Genomic DNA, 23570 nt, shown 5'->3' with positions numbered 1-23570 from the left:
ATGAAGATACTTTTTACATGAAAGTTGTAGCTCTTAATGAGATCTATAAATTTATAGTTTTGAGTTTTAATATTTGGAGTCATTAAGATGCTCAAAAAAATAATATAAAATTTTAGGAATATAATAACCGTGTACTAGTACTTGTTACATTAGTAAAATAATATTGTTTCTGTATGTTGTCAAATGAAGATACTTTTTACATGAAAGTTGTAGCTCTCAATGAGGTCTACAACTTTATAGTTTTAAGTTTTAACATTTAGAGTCATTAAGATAATAAAAAATATAAAATGTTAGTAGAATAATAATCACGTATGCGTTTGTCGTATTAGAAAAATAATATCATTTTTATTGTGTCAAAGGAAGGTACTTTTTTATATCAAAATTGGAACTCCCAATAAAATCTACAACTTTTATTTAAAAAGTAGTTTTATGTTAAAAAGATAAGTTTTGATACACGATTAATATGCTGCTAAAACATTATATTAAATATGAAAACTCAAAACTATACATTAAGGGCTACAACTTTGATATAAAATGTATCTTAATTTGACATCATACAAAAAAAAGATATTATTTTTTAAATGTGGCAAGTGCAGGTACGTTATTATTATGGTGCTGAAATATTATATTATTTTTTGAACATCTTAACGTTCTCGAACGAAAAAAAGCTCAAAACTAGGAAGTTGTAGATCTCATCGAGATTTATAATTTTCATATAAAAATCATCTTCATGTCGTACTGACACGCCATCGAGAGTGGCGCCACAAGCTTTTCCACAGTCGAAAACGTCACGCCACATGCGTTGGCGCGACCGATATGAAAAGTTTTTTTGATCGGTTGTTATTAAAATATTGATTAAAAAATAATTAAAAAAATTCTCCCAGCTGCACAGGCCGACTTTTTTATTTTTTGCCCTTTTTGAATTTTTTTTTATAAATATGTCGCTGGAGGTATGATTTTAAAATCTAGACCCTTAGCTCGGCGCCATCATTGCTGGCGTCGAGCTTACACTTCTCGGCGCCACCGTTGCTGGTGCCGAGGTCGTGGGCTCGACGTAGACGTGGCGGTGACTTGACAGGCAGCTCGGCGCCGTAGATCCTGGCGCCAAGCTTGGCGCCGTAGATCCTGGCGTCGAGCTTGGTGCCACTATTTATGGCGATGAGGTGGTGTTTTAACTTGGCCCCCAACCTTTCTGCCCGAGCATTCTTCCTCTTCTTTCTCCTCCCTCTTGGATTTTTGCTCTCCCCACTTTGTCCTACCTCACGAATCGGCATATTAGACCTTGGAAACTTTGATTTGATCCATAGATCTTCGAGAGCAAGGTATCCTCGCTCCCCTCCTAGTTTTTTTAGCATTGATTTGGTATATATTACTCAAATTTTTCAACCTAAGAATCATCATGACTTAGGGTTTTAAGCAATTTTTAATATTTGTATTATACAACCGTAGGATGCCAAGGCGTGAAAAAGCTAATAAATCAAGATAACCTCAGCGCATGTTGTTATGTTATGGGTTCATTGTTGTGCATCAAATGGGAAATCCTAGGTTTAGGGTTTAATGTTAATTGCTTTCGTTTTCTTAGAACAAAATTGGTTGAATTGTAGTTATGACCGGATGACCGAAAATGCCTTCAATCCATTGCCTCTACCTAGTGGTGTTTCAGTGCCCATGTGCTTTTAAGGCGATCCTTGCAAGGTAGCCAAGTCCGATAAAGAGGACACGTATAGGCAGAGGTATTGGATGTGTTCCAATTTTGCGTTTGAGCCTATACTTCGTCATGCGTTGCATTAACAAGATAGGTGAGAAATTGATGTTTGTCTCATATGACATCTTGCATGGTTTTTTTGTTGGGGACTTGATCAGCGTTCCAATACTCAGTATAATATTGCGAACGTAGTAAAATGTGATCATGTGCTGCAAACGAAACCTAACGAAGTAGGGCATTATATAATTCAACACACAAAACATATGAAATAACATGTGAGAACATGTACTGAACTAGGTTGCAGAGTTCCTTTGACTAAAGCTAACATGTCTTAGGTAATTAAACCAAGCAACAAACACATGGATGTGCCATGTGAATAAGATAGGGTCGTCCTAATAGTGTGGCCACGTAGCAAATTGTATTGCACTCGTGAGGTGTCCTGCTCTCAATATTATAGTTGCGATGTCTAGCTGTTACCATCAAATGGGAACATAGAAAAGTGGTGCCTTGGTTTACCACAAGTGCATGTGAAATTTTGAAGGATAACCACATGCATTCTCGACTCTCGGACCTCGCCGTTGGACAGTTGTACCGTCCCTATGCTTGACCTGATAAGTCCCTGTGGCATGGTCAAAGCATGTAACCTCATGTGTGCCAGCCCTTTCATTTGCCTTCTCTAGGTGTGCCTTTGGTTTCGTAGTTCATATCTCTCCATCACTCCGCAACTTCAATGCATGCGCGTGTCTATCGTTGAACCAGGCAACAAGCTTGTAGAAGGTGAATTGAACGATTGAATTCACGGGCATACCACATATCCCCAATAGCAACTTATTGAATGACTTCGCCATGTCACTGCACTGAAACTCATACCTCCATCCACCGATGTCTTGAGCTCTTATCCATTTCTCCAAATCCCTCGTCAAACTTGTGAGCCATTGTCTACCTTCTGCATTTGATGCGGTTCTAACCTGCTCTAACTTTTTCTGAAAGTACTTATCCTCAAGCTGTCGAGTAGCCTCCAGGAATAGATCAAAGTTATTCTTCACACCATCCTTTCGGAGTAGATTCTCGGCAATGTGTCGAGTACACCAACGATGGTGCAAAGGTGCATACCCCTCTATCTGGTCTCGCACGGCATTAACTATGCCCTGGTACCTATTAGATATGACGCCAACCTCCCTACCAGGTCCAACCATATGTATCCGGACTAGCCTCAAGAACCATCCCCAACTGTCATTGTTCTCCTTCTTAACCAAAGCAAATGCCAAAGGAACCAACTTGTTCTTCGTGTCACAGGATATGGCTATAAGAAGTGTGCCCTGATATTTGCCAATTAAGAACGTACCATCAATGGAGAAGACGGGTATCTTCGCGTCACAGAAAGCACGAAAAAATATCTGTCTCCCATCCTTTCATGCATTTGGTTTTAGAATGTACTCATAATGCATGCCTAGATTCACCGCTTTGATTGCATTGAAAAGTATTGGCAGCTGCTCATAACTATCCTTCCAGTCCCCATATATCATCTTCCACGCTCGCTGCTTAGTCCTCCTAGCTTTACCATAAGTTATCACATAACCTCCATACAACACCTCAACGGTCCTGATAATTGTCCTAACCTTCATGTTGGGTTCTCCCTACAATATTCCTCATAATTAGGCATCATGCAGTGAAGACAGGCTTTGAGTTTGCTAATCGGCAAACTGACCAGACTAGATTTATTGCCAAGTGTAAAGCAGAGGGATGTCCTTAGGCATATACATGCTTCTAGAAATTCTTATGGCAAGACAATACAGGTAAATTTGTCATTATTGTTGGAGTTGTTTGTTTATTAAATTTGTTATTTATGAAACTAATGTCCTATTGCATTTGTTTGTGTAGATCAAAAGGCAACCTTTTGAACACAACTATCCTACCACAAAACTCAGAGAAGGGAAGATGGCCACTCAAGGTTGGTGTGCATATAGGTTGGCAGACTGACTGAAGAAGAATCCAACCAAAGGTGCAACTGACTGCAGGGACAAATTGGATGGTGACTATGGCATTAAGTTGAAATACTCCAAGGCATGGTCAGGTATGAAGGTACCTTTAGAGCAGATCCATGGTAAATATGAGGGAGTTTTTAGTTGCTTTTTAATTGGGCTGCTCAAATTGAGAAAGTATCCCCCTGGTAGCTTAGTAGAGATAGAGTTAGAGAAGATTGGCACCAAAAACAGATTCAAGAGGATGTTTGTTGCTCTTAGACCATGTGTGGATGGATTCTTATCTAGTTGCAGACCTTTTATTGGGGTAGATGCTTCCTGTTTGCATGGAAAATATAGGGGTCAGTTAGCTTCAGCTACTGGTATGTATGGACACAATTGGTTGTACCATATAGCTTATGCAATTTTTGAGTCAGAAACAAAAGATAATTAGAAATGGTTTCTGCAGCAAGCTGCATAAGGTTGTAGGAGATATTCCAAATCTGGTTATATATACAGATGCATGTAAAGGACTAGAGACTGCAGTGGGGTCTATCTTCCCACAAGCTAAAAACAGGGACTGCATGAGGCATTTGTATCAGAATTTTTTGAAGAAGTATTCTGGTGAGGTGTTCACTGATCACTTGTTCCCTGCAGCTAGAAGCTACACACAAGGGCTGTTTTAGTGGCACATTAAGAAAATTTTTGAGTTTGCACCTAAAGCCATTGAGTACCTTGAGGAGCACCACAACAGGATCTGGTACAGGTGTGCATTTTCAGAAAATAGCAAGTGTGACTACTTAACAAATAATGTTTCAGAGAGCTTCAATGCACAAATAAAGAAGTTCAAAGGTCTGCTACTGCATGAATTAGTTGACAGAATCAGAGAGCTGATCATGGAGAAGAGATACACTAGGAAGATGCCTTGCTAGGCAGTGGACAGATGGAATACTCCCAAATGTGATGAAGGAGCTCAACTTGATCAGCAATAACCTCAAAGTGGTCAAGGTATCAATTAGTGATGTTGATATTGCAGAAGTGACCATCTTGGATGAGTGGAACAATCAGAAAAGACAAACAGTTGACTTGTAGAACCATAAATGCTCTTGTAGGGAGTGGCAGTTGATAGGGAAGCCCTGCAAACATGCTTTGGCATGGATCCTATCCAACAGAGGGGTAAAAATTGAAGATTTTGTCCATGAGTATTACTAAGTGGCTAGGTTCAAGGCAACCTATGAGGACAGAATTGAACCTATCCCAGATAGGTCACAATGGCCTATTGTGGAACTTGGATTCAAAGTGTATCCATCGTTGCTAGGCAGAGGAGCAGGAAGACCAAAGGTTCAAAGACAAAGAGGTTGCTTGGAGAAAAGGGCATCCAAAAAGAAGGCCAAATGTAGGAGATGTGGAGATTTTGGCCACTTTTCAAAAACCTCCAAACAGGCAAAGATTGGAGAAGATGGTGAGAGAGCTCCACCAAGGAACAAGGCTAACAAAAGGTATGTTTCTGTGCACTAAATATGGCTCATTATTTTTCACTTCACAATATGTAATGTCACTTTTAAAATGTAGGAAAGAAGCTCCAATAGATGCAGCTGGTCCCTCCCAAGCCAAGAAACATAAAGTTCAGAAGAAGAAGAAGAAGGGCACACCAAAGAAGAAGAAGACACCCATCAAGAAGAAGCTCAAGAAGGCTACAGCCGACCCACCTACTACTATTGTTAGTAGCCTTAGGAGGCTAGTCTATGAAGACTAGAGCTTGTCAGGCAGCTTATGATATGCCCCTGGAACACTTCTATCCAGTTCACCTTCCTTTTAAATTGATTAACTGTGAGAAGGCATTACTTGTTTACTTGTCGGAGTACTCGATCGGCATACAGCTTTGATCTGTAGTGCTGATATCCAGGGAACTTACTCTATTTGCATTTGAAGGGAGTTCAGAGATCTGATTCATACTGTCGATGTTGGACATGTCTGGACCTGCCTCCTACAGCTGCAGCACAAACTCTAGGTTCCACAACACATCCCCCATGGTAGGACGCTCGACACCATACTCTACAATATAATATCAAAACTTAGGCAAGTGCATTCATTAGCTTAGGAATCTCATAAGACACATATTCAAGAACTAGAGAGTAGTGCTTTGAAGGCAAGAAAATGCTTTGTACATAGAATAAAAGAAGTAGATCTAATGCTCGAAGATTCTAGAAAGAAAAGAAGATATCTGGTATTCAGAACACAAGATGTCAATTGATTCAATAGAACACATTTCATTTCAATTCAATTCTAGGATAGCATACATACACACAGTCACACATTAGCTAACCCACACTTACATTAGCTGACTAATACACATTCAAGCTGTTCACTTCCACATAATAGCAACAACAAATGCACCAATCAGGACACCTACAAAGCCAAAAAAACTGGCGATACAACTGAACAATCAAGCACAATATCGCATTTCTTCGTGTCCAGCTCAGGCTTCGGCTCAGCAGGATGGACCTTCAGTTTCCACAGATCAGCTACAACACTATCCACAGTTTGCTTCAACTCTTGCAATTCTTCCTTCAACTCGGCATAACAGTCAACTGATGTCTCCTTACCAGTCTACAACCGGCGTTCCTTTGCTTCCAAGGCCTCAATCTGCAACTCAGAGCAGATGAAGCCACATGCAGTATGATCACCCTGCACACAAAAACGCATCAATCAGAGTAGCATCAGGAGAAATAGTGAGGTCAACAATGTCAAGAATCCTAACCTTAATGTTGTACGGTCACGTGAGAAACCACTGATCCTTTGTCGCCGGCTGCTTGCTCTAGGATCCGGACCAAAGGAACATGGCAATAAGGGCACTCCATTTTGCCACTGGCCGTCGCGCTCGAGCCTGTCGAAGGTACCTTCATCGGGCTTCCAGTCCACTGCCCGGCCATGGCTTCAAAAGCTCGGCGCAGCCACAGAGCAGAGCCTACAGACCAAGAGATGGGGCCACTGGGATCCGGGATCTGGGAGGACAGCTCGAGCGCGAGCGGCAGTGGAGTTAGGCGGTGGCGGTAGTTGACTCGGGCGCAGGGGGTGGGCTCTAGGATGCCGGTGGCTAGGGTTAGGGTTCCGCCGCCGTCGCCGCGTCGAGAGGCACGAGAGAGTGAGAAACAGAGTGAGCGCGAGGAGGAGAACATACTGAGAGATGGGGCCACGGGCGCAGGGCTCTTTCAACTTCAGGACGGGGGCAAATACGTCCATACCGAAAAGCGAACAGTACTGCATATGCTTGCCAGTGGGCCCAAGCAGCTGGAAGACGTAAAAATGGCAAAACTCAGTGAAACATTGATTTATAATAGTAAATCTCAAAATAAGTGAATTGTAATGGTACATGTCAAAGTGCTGATAATTGTAATGGTATCCATCCAAATAACCCAATCTCTAATCCCTAGCCGGCTCCGCTCGGCCGACCCCGCGATGGCGTTGGCGCCACGCCGGAGCACCAGAGCCCGCCGTCCTCCTCCATGTCTGGCCGACAGCGCGATGGCATCGACGTCGGCGCAACGTTGGACCGCCAGAGCCCGCCGTCCTCCTCCACGTCTGTCCTGACAGCGCGATGGCATCAACGTTGGCGCGACGCCGGACCAGCATTGACGTCGGCGCGATGCCGGACCGCCAGAACCCGCCGTCCTCCTCCATGTCTGGCCGACAGCGTGATGGCATCGACGTCGGCACGACGCCGGACCGCCAGAGCCCGCCGTCCTCTCCCACTGGCGGTAGATCGCGCGACGGCGACGACGTCGGCGCAAGCGCGAGCACGACGGCGGTCCGCTAGAGGCCCAGCGGCGCTGACCGGCCTCCCTAACGAGATCTGGGAGGACATCTTCCTGCGCCTCGACGCCGCGGCCGACCTCGCCCGATCCTCCACCGCCTGCTCCTCCTTCTGCCGCATCATCTCCGAGCGCCGGTTCCTCCGCCGCTTCTAGTCCCTCTACTCCCCTGCAGTCCTCGGGTTCACCGACGGAGACCTATACAACTTTCTCGGCCTTGTTGTGTTGAATCTTATCAGGATGGTGGTATTGGTGCATGTCATCTTATGAGATCGCTAGACTATATTGTACTATTGCGCTATTGGCTTCAGAGGAGAATAATTTTAGTTAAAAAAGAAATCCGATGTGTTGCATGATGCTCTCAAACCAGTTATTCAAAATCAGAAAAATTCAGCCACGTTGGTTGTATTTGTTGATGTTTCTTATGTGGAGGAGTAACCAATTGAGATTCGTCAGCAAGTGTACGTCCCTTTTTGGAACCAAGGATTTACGGAACACAGAAATAGGAAAAATGTAAGAATGAAATGCTCTCTTTGGAACAAAGGATTTAAAAGACAGAAATAGAAAAAAATGTAAGAATGAACTGCTAACACTTTAAATCGTGTAGGATTTCAAAACGAAGCAAAGTTTAGAAAGATGCCTTTGAAAGCAACGTAGAAACAACATAGGAAACAAAATAGAAGATGTCTTTGGAAGCAATATAGGAAAAACATAACTAAACGATGAGGTTGTAGTTGTATGTCAAAAAAGCAAGTAAAAAAATGAGGTTGTAGCTAATGTTTAGTGTCCTCTAAACTTCCTCTAGAATGGCCTAGTCCATAAAAATTTGAAAAGAATTGTTAGGAAGCATTCCTTTGTTTCAGAGAGCATCATAGGATTTTTATTTTCCTATAGAAACTGAATCCTTCACAATTCTTATGTTTTTCCTCCATTTCAAACGAGGACTGCACCGGCGAGGCACAAAGAGATAGGGGTAAACTAAAATACACTTGCGGCACATATTTGCACGCAAATGTATGTGTATGTACCGTATAAACAGATTTCACGTGAAGCTTATATACAACGTAAAAGGTAAAAAAAAAAGAATCGATTCACTAAAGATGATATAACATGACAATAATTTAAGTAGCCAAGCAGCTTCCCTTAAGACTGTCATCGTCGTCTATTTTGCTAGTGAGAATATCATGTCTGTTTTTCTATCTATAAAAAAATAGTGACTTTTTTCCGTCATTGATTGGTAAATGTGGGAAGGGAGAGTGTTGGCGCGCACAGGCACAGGGCACACAGTACCCCGCACAAGCCCCCCCCCCCCCCCCCCCCCACACCCCAAATCTCGAAGGGTTATTTGGATTGGTACCATTATAATTCTCATAACTTTGAGATGTACCATTAAAATTCACATATTTTAAGATTTACCATTATAATTCAATGTTTCACTGAGTTTTGCCATTTTTTACGTCTTCCAGCTGCTTGGACCCACTGATAGGCGTATGCGTATTGTTTGCTTTTCTGTATGGACGTATTTGCCCCCGTCCCGAAGTTGAAAAAGCCCTACGCCCGTGGCTCCATCTCTGTCTGTTCTCCTCCTCGCGCTCACTCTGTCTCTCACTCTCTTGTCCTCCCGATGCGGCAACGGTGGTGGAACCCTAACCCTAGCCGCTGGCGTCCTGGAGCCCGCGCCCGCGCCCGAGTCAACTGTCGCCGCCGCCCAACTCCACTGCCGCCCGCGCCCGAGCTGTCCTCCCGGATCCCGGACGATTGGAGCCTCTCCAGCGACCTCACGATGGTGTTCCATTGAGCGCAATGGCTGACCCCGCGGACATGGAGCACGACGAGGAGAGGTATGGATCTCCAACCTTCAATCTCTTGAGTCTGAGTAGTGATGCGAGTAGGTTGAGGAATTGCGCTGACCCTAGTGTATTTTTTGCGACTTGTTTGTTTGCTGCTAGGGTTTGGTTGTTCTCCTTAGAGATTAAAGTTGAAGGTTTCTATACTACAGACAGTAATGGTAGGAAAGCTTACACGAAGGGTAGTGTGATTAAATGGGATGTGGAGGTAGGATCATTCACTTTTGAATTGCTGATGCAAAGCTTGACCAATCAGTTCAAATGGTCCCCTACCTAGAGTCCTTGTGTGTGGTTCTTTGACAAAAGGATGTGTGAAGACGTCATACTAGTTAATGACTTCTAGCTGAATGATGTGTTTGAAATGTATAAGGATCAGATGCATTGCCAAGTTATTGTAGGAGTTTTTGAAAGAAAAGTTGCAGATGTTGATGAGTTTGCTACCCTAGAGCCTCTTTGTGTGATTCCTCCTGTTGAGCATGAGAATCCTATTCTAGATCCCAATAGGCATGAGAATCCTATTCCAGATCCTGCTGAGCAGCCTAATCCTCCTGTTAGCCCTGCTACCAAGCCCACTGCTAAGCTAGATGAAGGACCAGAGTATCCTTTAGAGCCTGAACTAGAGCCTGACAGGGAGCCAGACATGTTTGATAATGAGGAGGAGTATGTGGGTGTCGATGTTGAGAGAATGTACATGCCAGTACCTCCTCATCAGTACACTAACAATGCACAGGCTGCTAACAGTTCTCACCCACAACCATGTGCTAATGCTGATGCAAATGATTCTGGTGCTGCTGAAGGAGGTGTTCCTCTTGAGGCAGAGATTGATGATGCAGATCCACAGGAGGTCCATGTGATTCCTAATCCAGCAAATCCCAAGATTGTGAAAGGAGGGCTCTTTCCTGATATTGTTGCATTCAGGAAGGCAATTAGTCATCATGTAGTGAAGACAGGCTTTGAGTTTGCTAATCTACAAACTGACCAGACTAGATTTATTGCCAAGTGTAAAGCAGAGGGATGTCCTTGGCGTATACATGCTTCTAGAAATTCTTATGGCAAGACAATAGAGGTAAATTTGTCATTACTGTTGGAGTTGTTTGTTTATTAAATTTGTTATTTATGAAACTAATGTCCTAATGCATTTGTTTGTGTAGATCAAAAGGCTACCTTTTGAACACAACTGTCCTACCACAAAACTCAGAGAAGGGAAGATGGCCACCTGAAAGCTCTAGTTTGGTTTTGGTTAATTGATGAAACCCTAAGTGCTTACCTAGTTTATCAAAGTGATTATGAGATAGGTAGCACTACTCCAAGTGATGAAGCAATGTCGAAGATCATGACGATGGTGATGGCATGGTGATGATCAAATGCTTGAACTTGGAAAAGAAGAAAGAGAAAAACAAAAGGCTCAAGGCAAAGGTATAAATAGTAGGAGCCATTTTGTTTCGGTGATCAAGACACTTAGCGAGTGTGATCACATTTAGGTTAGATAGCCGTACTATTAAGAGGGGTGAAACTCGTATCGAAATGCGGTTATCAAAGTGCCACTAGATGCTCTAACTCATTACATATGCATTTAGGATCTAGTGGAGTGCTAACACCCTTGAAAATGTTTATGAAAATATGATAACACATGTGCACAAGGTGATACACTTGGTGGTTGGCACATTTGAGCAAGAGTTAGAAACTTCACCAGCGCTCTTTATAGAAAAGACAGAGGTCACTAAAGTGACCGGACGCTGGTCTCGGTTGGACCGGTGCGTCCGATCAGTGGCAGTAGAGGGCGCGTGTTTCGGTCTTCGACCAACGCTGGCGCTAAAAGTGACCAGACGCTGGCAGGGTGCGTCCGGTCAGTGCTGACGTATGCTGATGTGGGGCGTACAGAAGAGGCGTTGAGTGACCGGACGCTGGGTGAGTCTGGTCAGGCATGACCGGACGCGTCCGGTCGTGAAATGTCGCGTTTGGAACCTTACTGGAAATGACCGGACGCTGAGATCCAGCGTCCGGTTACTTTCTAACTGACGCGTCCGGTCATCACTTGACCGTTGAAATCAGGCGATCGGCGTTTGAAGCCAATGACACATGGCGCACATCGCACGACCGGATACTGAGGTCCAGCGTCCGGTCGGCCCGTGTTCAGTGCAGTGAGGAGCCCAACGACTCTATTTTGTGGGGGCTTCTATTTAAGCCCCATGGCCGGCTCAAGCTCACTCTCTTGGCCATTTGCATTGACATAGCAACCTTGTGAGCTTAGCCAAAGCCCTCCCACTCATCTCCATCATTGTTTCATCATCATTGTGAGATTGGGAGAGAATCCAAGTGCATTGCTTGAGTGATTGCATCCAGTGGCACTTGGCATTCGTGTTTTGCTGCGGGATTCACTTGTTACTCTTGGTGGTTGCCGCCACCTAGACGGCTTGGAGCAGCGATGATCGTTGAGCGGAGGTTGGTGATTGTCTCCGGCTCCGATCGTGGTGATTGTGAGAGGTCTTGTGCCTTCCCCGGCGGAGAGCCAAAAGGTAACTCTAGTGGATTGCTCGTGTCATTGAGTTGCCTCTCTTGTGGGTAGGTTCTTGCGGTGTCCAATTGTGTGGACGAGGTTCGTGCAACACCTCTTAGCTGCTGAACCACCAAGTGTTGGTCGACACAACAGGGACTAGCGTGCCGGCAAGCACGTGAATCTCGGGAGAAAAATTGGTTGTCTCTTTCCCTTTGGTATTCTCCTGGTGATTGATTTAGTATTCATCTTGTGATTGGTTCACTCCTCTACACGGCGGTATAATCACCCTACTCACTCTTTTATATTCTTGCAAACTAGTTGTGGCAAGCTCTTTAGTGTAATTAGAATTGAGAGCTTGCTTTGTTATTTTAAGTTCATCTAGTGGAGCTTTTTAGAGCAGCAAGATTGAGAGCTCTTAGTGAGTAGTAACATTGCAAGTTGTGTGCCTAGTAATCATTGCAACTAGAATTGTTGGATAGGTGGCTTGCAACCCTTGTAGAGCTAGAGTAAGTTTGCATTTCGCTATTTGTCATACTAATCAAATTGCTCTAGTGGATTTGTAGATTTTTAAATAGGCTATTCACCCCCCTCTAGCTATATTAGGACCTTTCAAGTGGTATCAGAGTCATGGTAACCATTTGATTAAAGGCTTAACAACCTCGGTATCAAATTATGGCTCAAGTTGTGTTCAACCATGTGGGGGGCAAACCACCGTTCTTTGATGGCACATGCTATGATTATTGGAAGAGAAAGATGATGATGTATCTTGGTTCAATCAATGATCAAGTATGGGAAGTGACCGAGAGTGACTATGCTATCATTGATCCCGATGATCCCACCAACCAAGATAAGATCAACAAGCAATGCAATACAATGGCTCTCAACACCATATACAATGCCATTGATTCTAAGGTGTTTGAGCAAATCAAGGATTGTGAAAGAGCAAATGAGGTGTGGAAGAGATTGGAGGAAACATATGAGGGCACACCGGCGGTGACGAGTGCCAAGTTGTATATCCTCAAGGATAAATTGACAAGCTTCAAGATGAAGGAAGATGAGAGCATTACGGAGATGTTCCATCGTTTGCAAGTGATTGTCAATGATTTGAAGGCATTGGGAGAGAAGATCAAGGATGATGATGTCTCTCATCGGTTCTTGATGTGCCTACCTCCAAGATTTGAGATGTTGAGATTGCTCATCATAAGAGGAGGATTGAAGGAGATTACCCCCAACCAAGTACTAGGTGATGTCATGACCCAAGAGACATACCGTGTGGAAAGGGAGGGGGATGACAAGGATGACAAGAAGGAAGAAGAAGTCAAGAAGAAGAAGAGTATAGCATTCAAGGCTAGCTCATCATCATCCAAGAACAAGGGCAAGTCCAAGAAAGAATCAAGTGATGATGATGATCTTAGTGATATTGATGATGAAGCTATGTCCCTCTTTGTCCGCAAGATGGGAAAATTCATGAAGAAGAAGGGCTATGGTGCAAGAAAGAGAAGAGATCACACCAAAAGCAAAGAATATGTGAGAAGATGCTACAATTGCAAGAGCCCCGATCACGTTGTAGCCAATTGTCCCTACAATAGTGACAATGATGAGGATGAGAAGAAGAATCTCAAAAAGGATAAGAAAGAAAAGAAGGAGAAGAAGGAGAAGAGAATGACCTTCCAAAAGAAGAAGAAAGGTGGAGGCTATGTGGTCACATGGGATAGTGATGGCTCTTCGGATAGTGATAGCTCTAGTGATGATGACAAGAAATCTATCAAGAGAGCACTAGCAAGCATCGCCATCAACGACAAGCTCTCCATCTTCGACACTCCATCGACATGCCTCATGGCAAAGCCTACCAAGGTAAAATATGATGTGAGTGATGATGATGAATGTGAAAGTGATACTTGTAGGAATGATGATAATGATGATGATGATGATGATGAGGAGTACACCAAGGAGGAACTCTTGGATATGTGTGAGCAAGTGCACGCTTGCAATGAGGTGAAGAGAAAGGAGTGCAAAGAATTACGTAAGAAAGTAAAATTTCTTGAGCAATCCTTTGATGAGCTCAATGCTACTCATGAGAGGCTAATGGAAGCCCATGAGAAGCATGGCAAAGCTCACTCTAAGCTTGAAAAGGCTCACTCCTCTCTCATTGAGCAAGTCAAAGTGGAGGAAGCCAAGAAGGAGCAAGTGATCGTATCATGTGATGTGGGACTAACTTATGATCTTATTGATGAGTCTTTTTTATAAGCCCATTGTAGTTGCTCCCACTAACTCTTCTTGTAGCACTACCACTTCTACTTCACCTTTGAGTGATGGTCTCTCTTGTGATGACTCACTAATGGTGGAAAATGAGACCCTCAAGAAGGAGGTGAATGAGCTCACTCGTGCTTTAGGCAATGCCTATGGTGGAGATGCCCGCTTGCTAAAGTGTTTGGGTAGCCAAAGGTTTTCTCTCAACAAAGAGGGATTAGGCTATACCCCCAAGAAAGGCAAGGCGGCCTTTGTCACTCCCAAAGCTAGCTTTGTGAAAGGCAATGGTCGGTTTTGCAATAGATGCAAGCAAGTTGGGCATATAGAGCAAAATTGCAAGACTAACAAGAACAAGCTACCTAATGTATCCTCAATCAAATTTGATTCTTGTTACATGCTTTATAAGGGTGCCAACGGTGTGAATGCTAAGTTCATTGGTACACCAATTGTGGGCCCAAAAAAGAAGGCCATTTGGGTACCAAAAACCTTGGTAACTAACCTACAAGGACCCAAGCAAGTTTGGGTACCTAAAAAGAATTGATCTTCTTTTGTAGATAAATTATAAAGCCGGAGGAAGGCATTGGGTGCTTGATAGTGGGTGTACACAACACATGACCGGTGATCCAAGAATTTTCAATTCAATTAATAAAAATAAGAGCAATGGGATTGATAGTATCACATTTGGTGACAATGGAAAAGGCAAGGTCAAAGGGCTTGGTAAGATTGCAATATCCAATGACTTAAGCATTTCCAATGTGCTACTAGTAGAAAGCTTGAACTTCAACCTTTTGTCGGTAGCTGAATTGTGTGATCTTGGTTTCAAGTGCATATTTGGTGTGGATGATGTAGAGATTATAAGTGTAGATGGCTCTAACTTGATATTCAAAGGATTTAGATACGAAAATCTATACTTGGTTGATTTCAATGCTAGAGAAACTCAATTGACAACATGTTTAATCACTAAGTCTAGCATGGGTTGGTTATGGCATAGAAGGCTTGGTCATGTTGGAATGAAACAATTGAACAAGTTGATCAAGCATGATTTAGTTAGAGGCCTGAAAGATGTCACATTTGAAAAGGATAAGCTATATAGTGCATGTCAAGCCAGAAAGCAAGTTGGTAACACACATCCTAAGAAGAGCATGATGAGTACATCTAAGGCATTTGAGTTGATGCACATGGACTTATTTGGACCAACCACATACACTAGCATTGGTGGAAACAAATATGGATTTGTGATTGTGGATGATTTTACTAGATACACATGGGTATTCTTTCTAGTGGATAAGAGTGATGTGTTTGCAACATTCAAATCATTTGTCAAGGGCATTCACAATGAGTTTGAAACAACCATCAAGAAAGTGAGAAGTGACAATGGAAGTGAGTTCAAGAACACAAGAATTGATGAATTGTGTGATGAATTTGGAATTAGACATCAATTCTCGGCCAAGTACCCTCCACAATCAAATGGCCTAGTTGAAAGAAAGAATAGAACTTTGATTGACATGGCAAGATCAATGTTGAGTGAGCACAATGTGAGTCATTCATTTTGGGCCGAAGCAATCAACACGGCTTGCTATTATAGCAACTGACTCTATTGTCACCTCATAATGGAGAAGACACCTTATGAGCTTTTTAATGGAAGAAAGCCCAACATAGCATACTTTCGGGTTTTTGGTTGTAAATGCTACATATTGAAGAAAGGCACTAGATTGAGCAAATTTGAAAAGAAATGTGATGAAGGTTTCTTGCTTGGTTACTCCACTACTAGCAAGGCATATAGAGTTTGGAATTTGGCTAGTGGTACTCTTGAGGAGGTTGATGTGGAGTTTGATGAAACAAATGGTTCCCAAGAGGAAGATGATAATCTAGATGATGTAAAAGGCACTCAATTGGTCAAGGCAATGAAGAACATGGACATTGGTGAGATAAGGCCTAGAGAGGTGATTGATGTTGAAGATGACAAGAATCAAGTGCTCTCTAACACAAATGTGCAAACTAGTGGTTCTCATGATAAAATTCTAGCAAGTACTAGCGATGACAATGTGCTAGATCAACAAGTGGCTAGTTCATCATCTCAACCAAGTGATCAATCAAATGCAAGCAATCAAGTGCAAGTGCTTCAACCAACCAATATTGCAAGAGATCATCCATTAGACACTATCATTGGTGATATTTCAAGAGGTGTGGAAACTAGATCAAGATTGGCTTCATTTTATGAGCATTTCTTATTTGTGTCATCCATTGAACCTAAGAAGATAGATGAAGCTTTGAAGGATATTGATTGGATCAATGCTATGCATGAAGAGCTAAACAACTTCACAAGAAACCAAGTATGGGAGTTAGTTGAGAGGCCTAAGGATCATAATGTGATTGGAACCAAGTGGGTCTTTCGGAACAAGCAAGATGAAGATGGGATAGTAACAAGAAACAAAGCAAGATTAGTGGCTCAAGGTTACACTCAAGTTGAAGGTCTTGACTTTGGAGAAACATATGCCCCTGTTATAAGATTGGAAGCAATTAGGATCTTGTTAGCCTATGCTTGTGCCCACAACATCAAGTTGTACCAAATGGATGTGAAGAGTGCATTTCTCAATGGGTACATCAATGAGCTTATGTATGTTAAGCAACCTCCCGGTTTTGAAGATGAGAAGAAACCCAACCATGTTTACAAGTTGAGAAAGGCTTTGTATGGATTAAAATAAGCACCTAGAGCATGGTATGAGAGATTGAGGGATTTCCTACTCTCTAAGGGATTCAAGATGGGAAAGGTTGACACCACTCTCTTCACCAAGAAGCTTGGAAATGACTTATTTGTAATGCAAATCTATGTTGATGATATCATATTTGGGTCAACAAATCAAGATTTTTGTGAGGAGTTTGGCAAGATGATGGCAAGTGAGTTTGAGATATCTATGATTGGAGAGCTTAGTTACTTCATTGGTCTTCAAATCAAGCAAATGAAGAATGGCACATTTGTGAGTCAAGGCAAGTATATCAAGGACATGCTCAAGAAGTTTGGAATGGATGATAGTAAAGCTATTAGTACACCAATGGGGACAAGTGAAAGCTTGGATAGTGATGTTAGTGGCAACATGGTGGATCAAAAGATGTATCGGTCTATGATTGGAAGCCTACTCTATGTGACCGCATCAAGGCCGGATGTGATGTTTAGTGTATGCATGTGTGCTAGATTCCAAGCCTCACCAAGAGAAAGTCATTCGAAAGCAACAAAGAGAATATTGAGGTACTTGAAGCATACACAAAATGTTGGATTGTGGTATCCCAAAGGAGCAAGATTTGAGTTGATTGGATATTCGGACTCTGATTATGCGGGATGCAAAGTTGAGAGAAAGAGCACATCGGGCATATGTCAACTATTGGGAAGATCACTTGTGTCTTGGTCATCAAAGAAGCAAAATAGTGTAGCACTTTCAACCGCCGAAGCGGAGTACATTTCGGCCGGTAGTTGTTGTGCTAAATTACTTTGGATGAAGGCTACTTTGAGTAACTTTGGAATTGAATTCAAGCAAGTGCCATTGCTATGTGACAATGAGAGTGCCGTAAAGCTCACCAACAACCTGGTTCAACATTCAAGAACAAAGCATATTGATGTCCGCCATCATTTCATAAGAGATCACCAACAAAAAGGGGGCATTTGTATTGAGAGTGTGGGCACCGAAGATCAACTTGCCGATATCTTCACCAAGCCACTTGATGAGAAGAGGTTTTGCAAGCTAAGGAATGAATTGAACATACTTGATTTCTCAAATATATGTTGATGCACCCCCCATTATATGACATGCCTCTCCTTTGAGCAAAGCAAGGTAAAGTTGATTGACATGTCATCCGTCCATTGCTAAGGACTTGTTTAGTGCATCTAGTCATTCCTATTATGTCCTAGGCTCATTCATTAAAATAAAATGAATTTGATGCTTGTATGGTACCACTATTGCTTGTATGTTTGAAATGATCTAGTGGTAGCATATGACATGTTTGTGGGCTTGTAAACCTAGTGTTTGATCTAGAAAATAAGCTACAAGTGTTTAACTCAACATGGTACAAGATAACCCTTATTTAGAGGTGTGAAGAAGCTTGTCCTTGGATCAAACCGAGTTAAATATCTTTTGCAAGTAATCTAGATTGAACCGAATTGAAAAAATGATCCTCTTTTCACATGGTTTCACCCCAACCTATCTATAATTTGTGCTCACCTTTTATGCTAATTGTTGACAAAGGGGGAGAGAAATTCACAAAGATAGTAAGATAGGAGGAGCAAACAAATGAAAACAAATGAAATGACATTGTAAGGGGATCAATAAAAAAATGCACATAAGTAGGGGGAGCAAGCTCGTAAACTTGTATGTTGTATTTGAATGTGCATTTCATATATTTGCTTGCATGGCACAAGTTTTAAATTTTAATATCTATGCTTGTGTGGTGTATGCTAGTTATATGCTTGAATGGTGAAATAAAAAACTAGCATGCATAGGCTAAAGTAACTAGACTTATGTTCATTCTATGGAAACTAGACCCTTGCTTGTAATGTTGATCTCATGGGGTATTCTAGTTTTTATGTATGTCTAGTTACCAATGATGCTAAGGATGGTATATTGGTGCACTCCGATTGGTATCACGCTTCAAAGGTCCATCTCTTATACCTTAGCATCATACGGTAGAAATTGTCTCCTATATTTCCTATCTAAGCATATGTGCAAGCTACAATCCAAACTCTTAGCACATATGTAGGGGAGAGCAATTGCTACCATTTAGGATTCATGAAACTTGTCCATATCCTTTACACATGGTAAATATGCTTGGTCAAGCAACATGGATTCAATTAAATTTCAACTCATATCTTTGTGAAAGGGTTGTCATCAATTACCAAAAAGGGGGAGATTGAAAGCTCTAGTTTGGTTTTGGTTAATTGATGAAACCCTAAGTGCTAACCTAGATTATCAAAGTGATTATGAGATAGGTAGCACTACTCCAAGTGATGAAGCAATGGCGAAGATCATGACGATGGTGATGGCATGGTGATGATCAAATGCTTGAACTTGGAAAAGAAGAAAGAGAAAAACAAAAGGCTCAAGGCAAAGGTATAAATAGTAGGAGCCATTTTGTTTTGGTGATCAAGACACTTAGCGAGTGTGATCACAGTTAGGTTAGATAGCCATACTATTAAGAGGGGTGAAACTTGTATCGAAATGCGGTTATCAAAGTGTCACTAGATGCTCTAACTCATTGCATATGCATTTAGGATCTAGTTGAGTGCTAACACCCTTGAAAATGTTTGTGAAAATATGCAAACACATGTGCACAAGGTGATACACTTGGTGGTTGGTACATTTGAGCAAGGGTTAGAAACTTCACTGGTGGAGTGTCCGCCTGTAGAGTGCGGACAGTCCGATGGTGCCATCGACGCTCTTTACAGAAACGACGGAGGTCACTGAAAGTGACCGGACGCTAGTCTCGGTTGGACCGGTGCTTCCGGTCAGTGGCAGCAGAGGGTGCGTGTTTCAGTCTTCGACCGGACACTGGCCCTAAAAGTAACCAGACGCTGGCAGGGTGCATCCGGTCAGTGCTGATGTACGCTGACGTCGGGCGTACAGAAGAGACGTTGAGTGATCGGACGCTGGGTGAGTCCGGTCGGGCATGACCGGACGCGTCCGGTCGTGAAATATCACGTTTGGAACCTTACTGGAAACGACTGGACGCTGAGATCCAGCGTCTGGTCACTTTCTAACTGACGCGTCCAGTCATCACTTGACCGTTGAAATCGAGCGATCGGCGTTTGAAGCTGATGACACGTGGCGCACATCGCACGACTGGACACTGAGGTCCAGCGTCCGGTCAATCTGACCGGAGCGGCCAGTCGGCCCGTGTTCAGTGCAGTGAGGAGCCCAACGGCTCTATTTCGTGGAGGCTTATATTTAAGCCCCATGGCTGGCTCAAGCTCACTCTCTTGGCCATTTGCATTGACATAGCAACCTTGTGAGCTTAGCCAAAGCCCTCCCACTCATCTCCATCATTGTTTCATCATCATTGTGAGATTAAGAGAGAATCCAAGTGCATTGCTTGAGTGATTGCATCTAGTGGCACTTGGCATTCGTGTTTTGCTATGGGATTCACTTGTTACTCTTAGTGGTTGCCACCACCTAGATGGTTTGGAGCAGCGAGGATCGTTGAGCGGAGGTTGGTGATTGTCTCCGGCTCTGATCGTGGTGATTGTGAGGGGTCTTGTGCCTTCCCCGGCGGAGAGCCAAAAGGTAACTCTAGTGGATTGCTCGTGTCATTGAGTTACCTCACTTGTGGGTAGGTTCTTGCGGTGTCCAATTGTGTGGACGAGGTTCGTGCAACACCTCTTAGCCGCCGAACCACCATGTGTTGGTTGACACAACGGGGACTAGCGTGCCGGCAAGCACGTGAACCTCAGGAGAAAAATTGGTTGTCTCTTGCCCTTTGGTATTCTCCTAGTGATTGATTTAGTATTCATCTTGTAATTGGTTCACTCCTCTACACGACGGTATAATCACCCTACTCACTCTTTTATATTCTTGCAAACTAGTTGTGGCAAGCTCTTTAGTGTAATTAGAATTGAGAGCTTGCTTTGTTATTTTAAGTTTATCTAGTGGAGCTTTTTAGAGCAGCAAGATTGAGAGCTCTTAGTGAGTAGTAACATTGCAAGTTGTGTGCCTAGTAATCATTGCAACTAGAATTGTTGGATAGGTGGCTTGCAACCCTTGTAGAGCTAGAGCAAGTTTGCATTTCGCTATTTGTCATACTAATCAAATTGCTCTAGTTGATTTGTAGATTTTTAAATAGGCTATTCACCCCCCCCCCTCTAGCCATATTATGACCTTTCACCACCCATGGTTGGTGTGCAGATAGGTTGGCAGACTGGGTGAAGAAGAATCCAACCAAAGGTGCAACTGACTGTAGGGACAAATTGGAGGGTGACTATGGCATTAAGTTGAAATACTCCAAGGCATGGTCAGGTATGAAGGTAGCTTTAAAGCAGATCCATGGTAAATATGAGGAGAGTTTTCAGTTGCTTTTTAATTGGGCTGCTCAAATTGAGAAAGTATCCCCTGGTAGCTTAGTAGAGATAGAGTTAGAGAAGATTGGTACCAAAAATAGATTCAAGAGGATGTTTGTTGCTCTTAGACCATGTGTGGATGGATTCTTATCTAGTTGTAGACCTTTTATTGGGGTAGATGCTTCCTGTTTGCATGGTAAATACAGGGGTCAGTTAGCTTCAGCTACTGGTGTGGATGGACACAATTGGTTGTACCATATAGCTTATGCAATTTTCGAGTCAGAAACTAAAGATAATTGGAAATGGTTTCTACAGCAGCTACATAAGGTTGTAGGAGATGTTCCAAATCTGGTTATATATACAAATGCATGTAAAGGACTAGAGACTACAGTGGGGTCTGTCTTCCCACAAGCTAAAAATAGGGAGTGCATGAGGCATTTGTATCAGAATTTTTTGAAGAAGTATTCTGGTGAGGTGTTCAATGATCACTTGTACCCTACAGCTAGAAGCTACACACAAGGGCTGTTTTAGTGGCACATGAAGACAATTTTTGAGTTTGCACCTGAAGCCATTGAGTACCTTGAGGAGCACCACAACAGGATCTGGTACAGGTGTGCATTTTCAGAAAACAGCAAGTGTGACTACTTGACAAATAATGTTTCAGAGAGCTTCAATGCACAAATAAAGAAGTTCAAAGGTCTGCTACTGCATGAATTAGTTGACAGAATCAGAGAGCTGATCATGGAGAAGAGATACACTACGAAGATGCTTGCTAGGCAGTGGACAGATGGAATACTCCCAAATGTGATGAAGGAGCTCAACTTGATCAGCAATAACCTCAAAGTGGTCAAGGTATCAATTAGTGATGTTGATATTGCAGAAGTGACCATCTTGGATGAGTGGAACAATCAGAAAAGACAAACAGTTGACTTGCAGAACCATAAATGCTCTTGTAGGGAGTGGCAGTTGATAGGGAAGCCCTGCAAACATGCTTTGGCATGGATCCTATCCAACAGAGGGGTAAAAATTGAAGATTTTGTCCATGAGTATTACTAAGTGGCTAGGTTCAAGGCAACCTATGAGGACAGAATTGAACCTATCCCAGATAGGTCACAATGGCCTATTGTGGAACTTGGATTCAAAGTGTATCCACCGTTGCTAGGCAGAGGAGCAGGAAGACCAAAGGTTCAAAGGCAAAGAGGTTGCTTGGAGAAAAGGGCATCCAAAAAGAAGGCCAAATGTAGGAGATGTGGAGATTTTGGCCACTTTTCAAAAACTTACAAACAGGCAGAGATTGGAGAAGATGGTGAGAGAGCTCCACCAAGGAACAAGGCTAACAAAAGGTATGTTTCTGTGCACTAAATATGGCTCATTATTTTTCACTTCACAATATGTAATGTCACCTTTAAAATGTAGGAAAGAAGCTCCAATAGATGCAGCTGGTCCCTCCCAAGCCAAGAAACATAAAGTTCAGAAGAAGAAGAAGAAGGGCACACCAAAGAAGAAGAAGACACCCATCAAGAAGAAGCTCAAGAAGGCTACAACCGACCCACCTACTACTATTGTTAGTAGCCTTAGGAGGCTAGTCTATGAAGACTAGAGCTTGTCAGCAGCTTATGATATGCTTTTGTAATAAAAAGAGAACTTGTATGCTGCTACTGGTACGCTTTTGTAAGATCAACAGTTGAACCTTGTTGTTTGTGTAACATTGTAGTTGGATTCCTGGAACCTTGTAGTTAGAATGCTGGAACCTTGTATGGTTGTGAACCTGGTATGCTGTTATGTTGATTTAAGTGGTTGTGAACCTGATATGCTGGTACGCTATGCTCAGTTCTGTATAAGTGTCTCGAACACTTCTATCACTCAACATTTTTGAGTGTCTCCAACACTTCTATCCAGTTCACCTTCCTTCTGTATTTTTCAATGCCCCTGGAACACTTCTATCTAGTTCACCTTCATTCTGCATTGATTAACTGCGAGAAGGCAGTACTTGTTGACATGTCGGAGTACTCGATCGGCATACGGCTTTGATCTGTAGTGCTGATATCCAGGGAACTTACTCTGTTTGCATTTGAAGAGAGTTCAGAGATCTAATTCATACTGTCGATGTTGGACATGTCTGGACCTGCCTCCTGCAGCTGCAGCACAAACTCCAGGTTCCACAGCACACCCCCCATGGTAGGACGCTCGACACCATACTCTGTAATATAATATCAAAACTTAGGCAATAGCTTTCATTAGCTCGGGAATCTCATAAGACACATATTCAAGAACTGGAGAGTAGTGCTTTGAAGGCAAGAAAATGCTTTGAACATAGAATAAAAGAAGTAGATCTAATGCTCGAAGCTTCTAGAAAGAAAAGAAGATATCTGGTATTCAGAACACAATATGTCAATTGATTCAACAAAACACATTTCATTTCAATTCAATTCTAGGATAACATACATACACACAGTCAC

At 42.6% G+C, this 23570-nt stretch overlaps 1 pseudogene; it reads left to right on the top strand.

The window, feature by feature from the left end:
• The first annotated feature begins 9281 nt into the window (after positions 1–9281).
• On the top strand, positions 9282–23142 carry LOC136503801 (uncharacterized; annotated as a pseudogene).
• Positions 23143–23570: the final 428 nt, after the last annotated feature.

Source organism: Miscanthus floridulus, chromosome 14 (assembly GCF_019320115.1).
Source record: "Miscanthus floridulus cultivar M001 chromosome 14, ASM1932011v1, whole genome shotgun sequence".
Classification (NCBI taxonomy): Eukaryota; Viridiplantae; Streptophyta; class Magnoliopsida; order Poales; family Poaceae; genus Miscanthus; species Miscanthus floridulus.
Note: the sequence above shows the minus strand (reverse complement) of the source record. Positions and strands in the feature narration are given on the sequence as shown.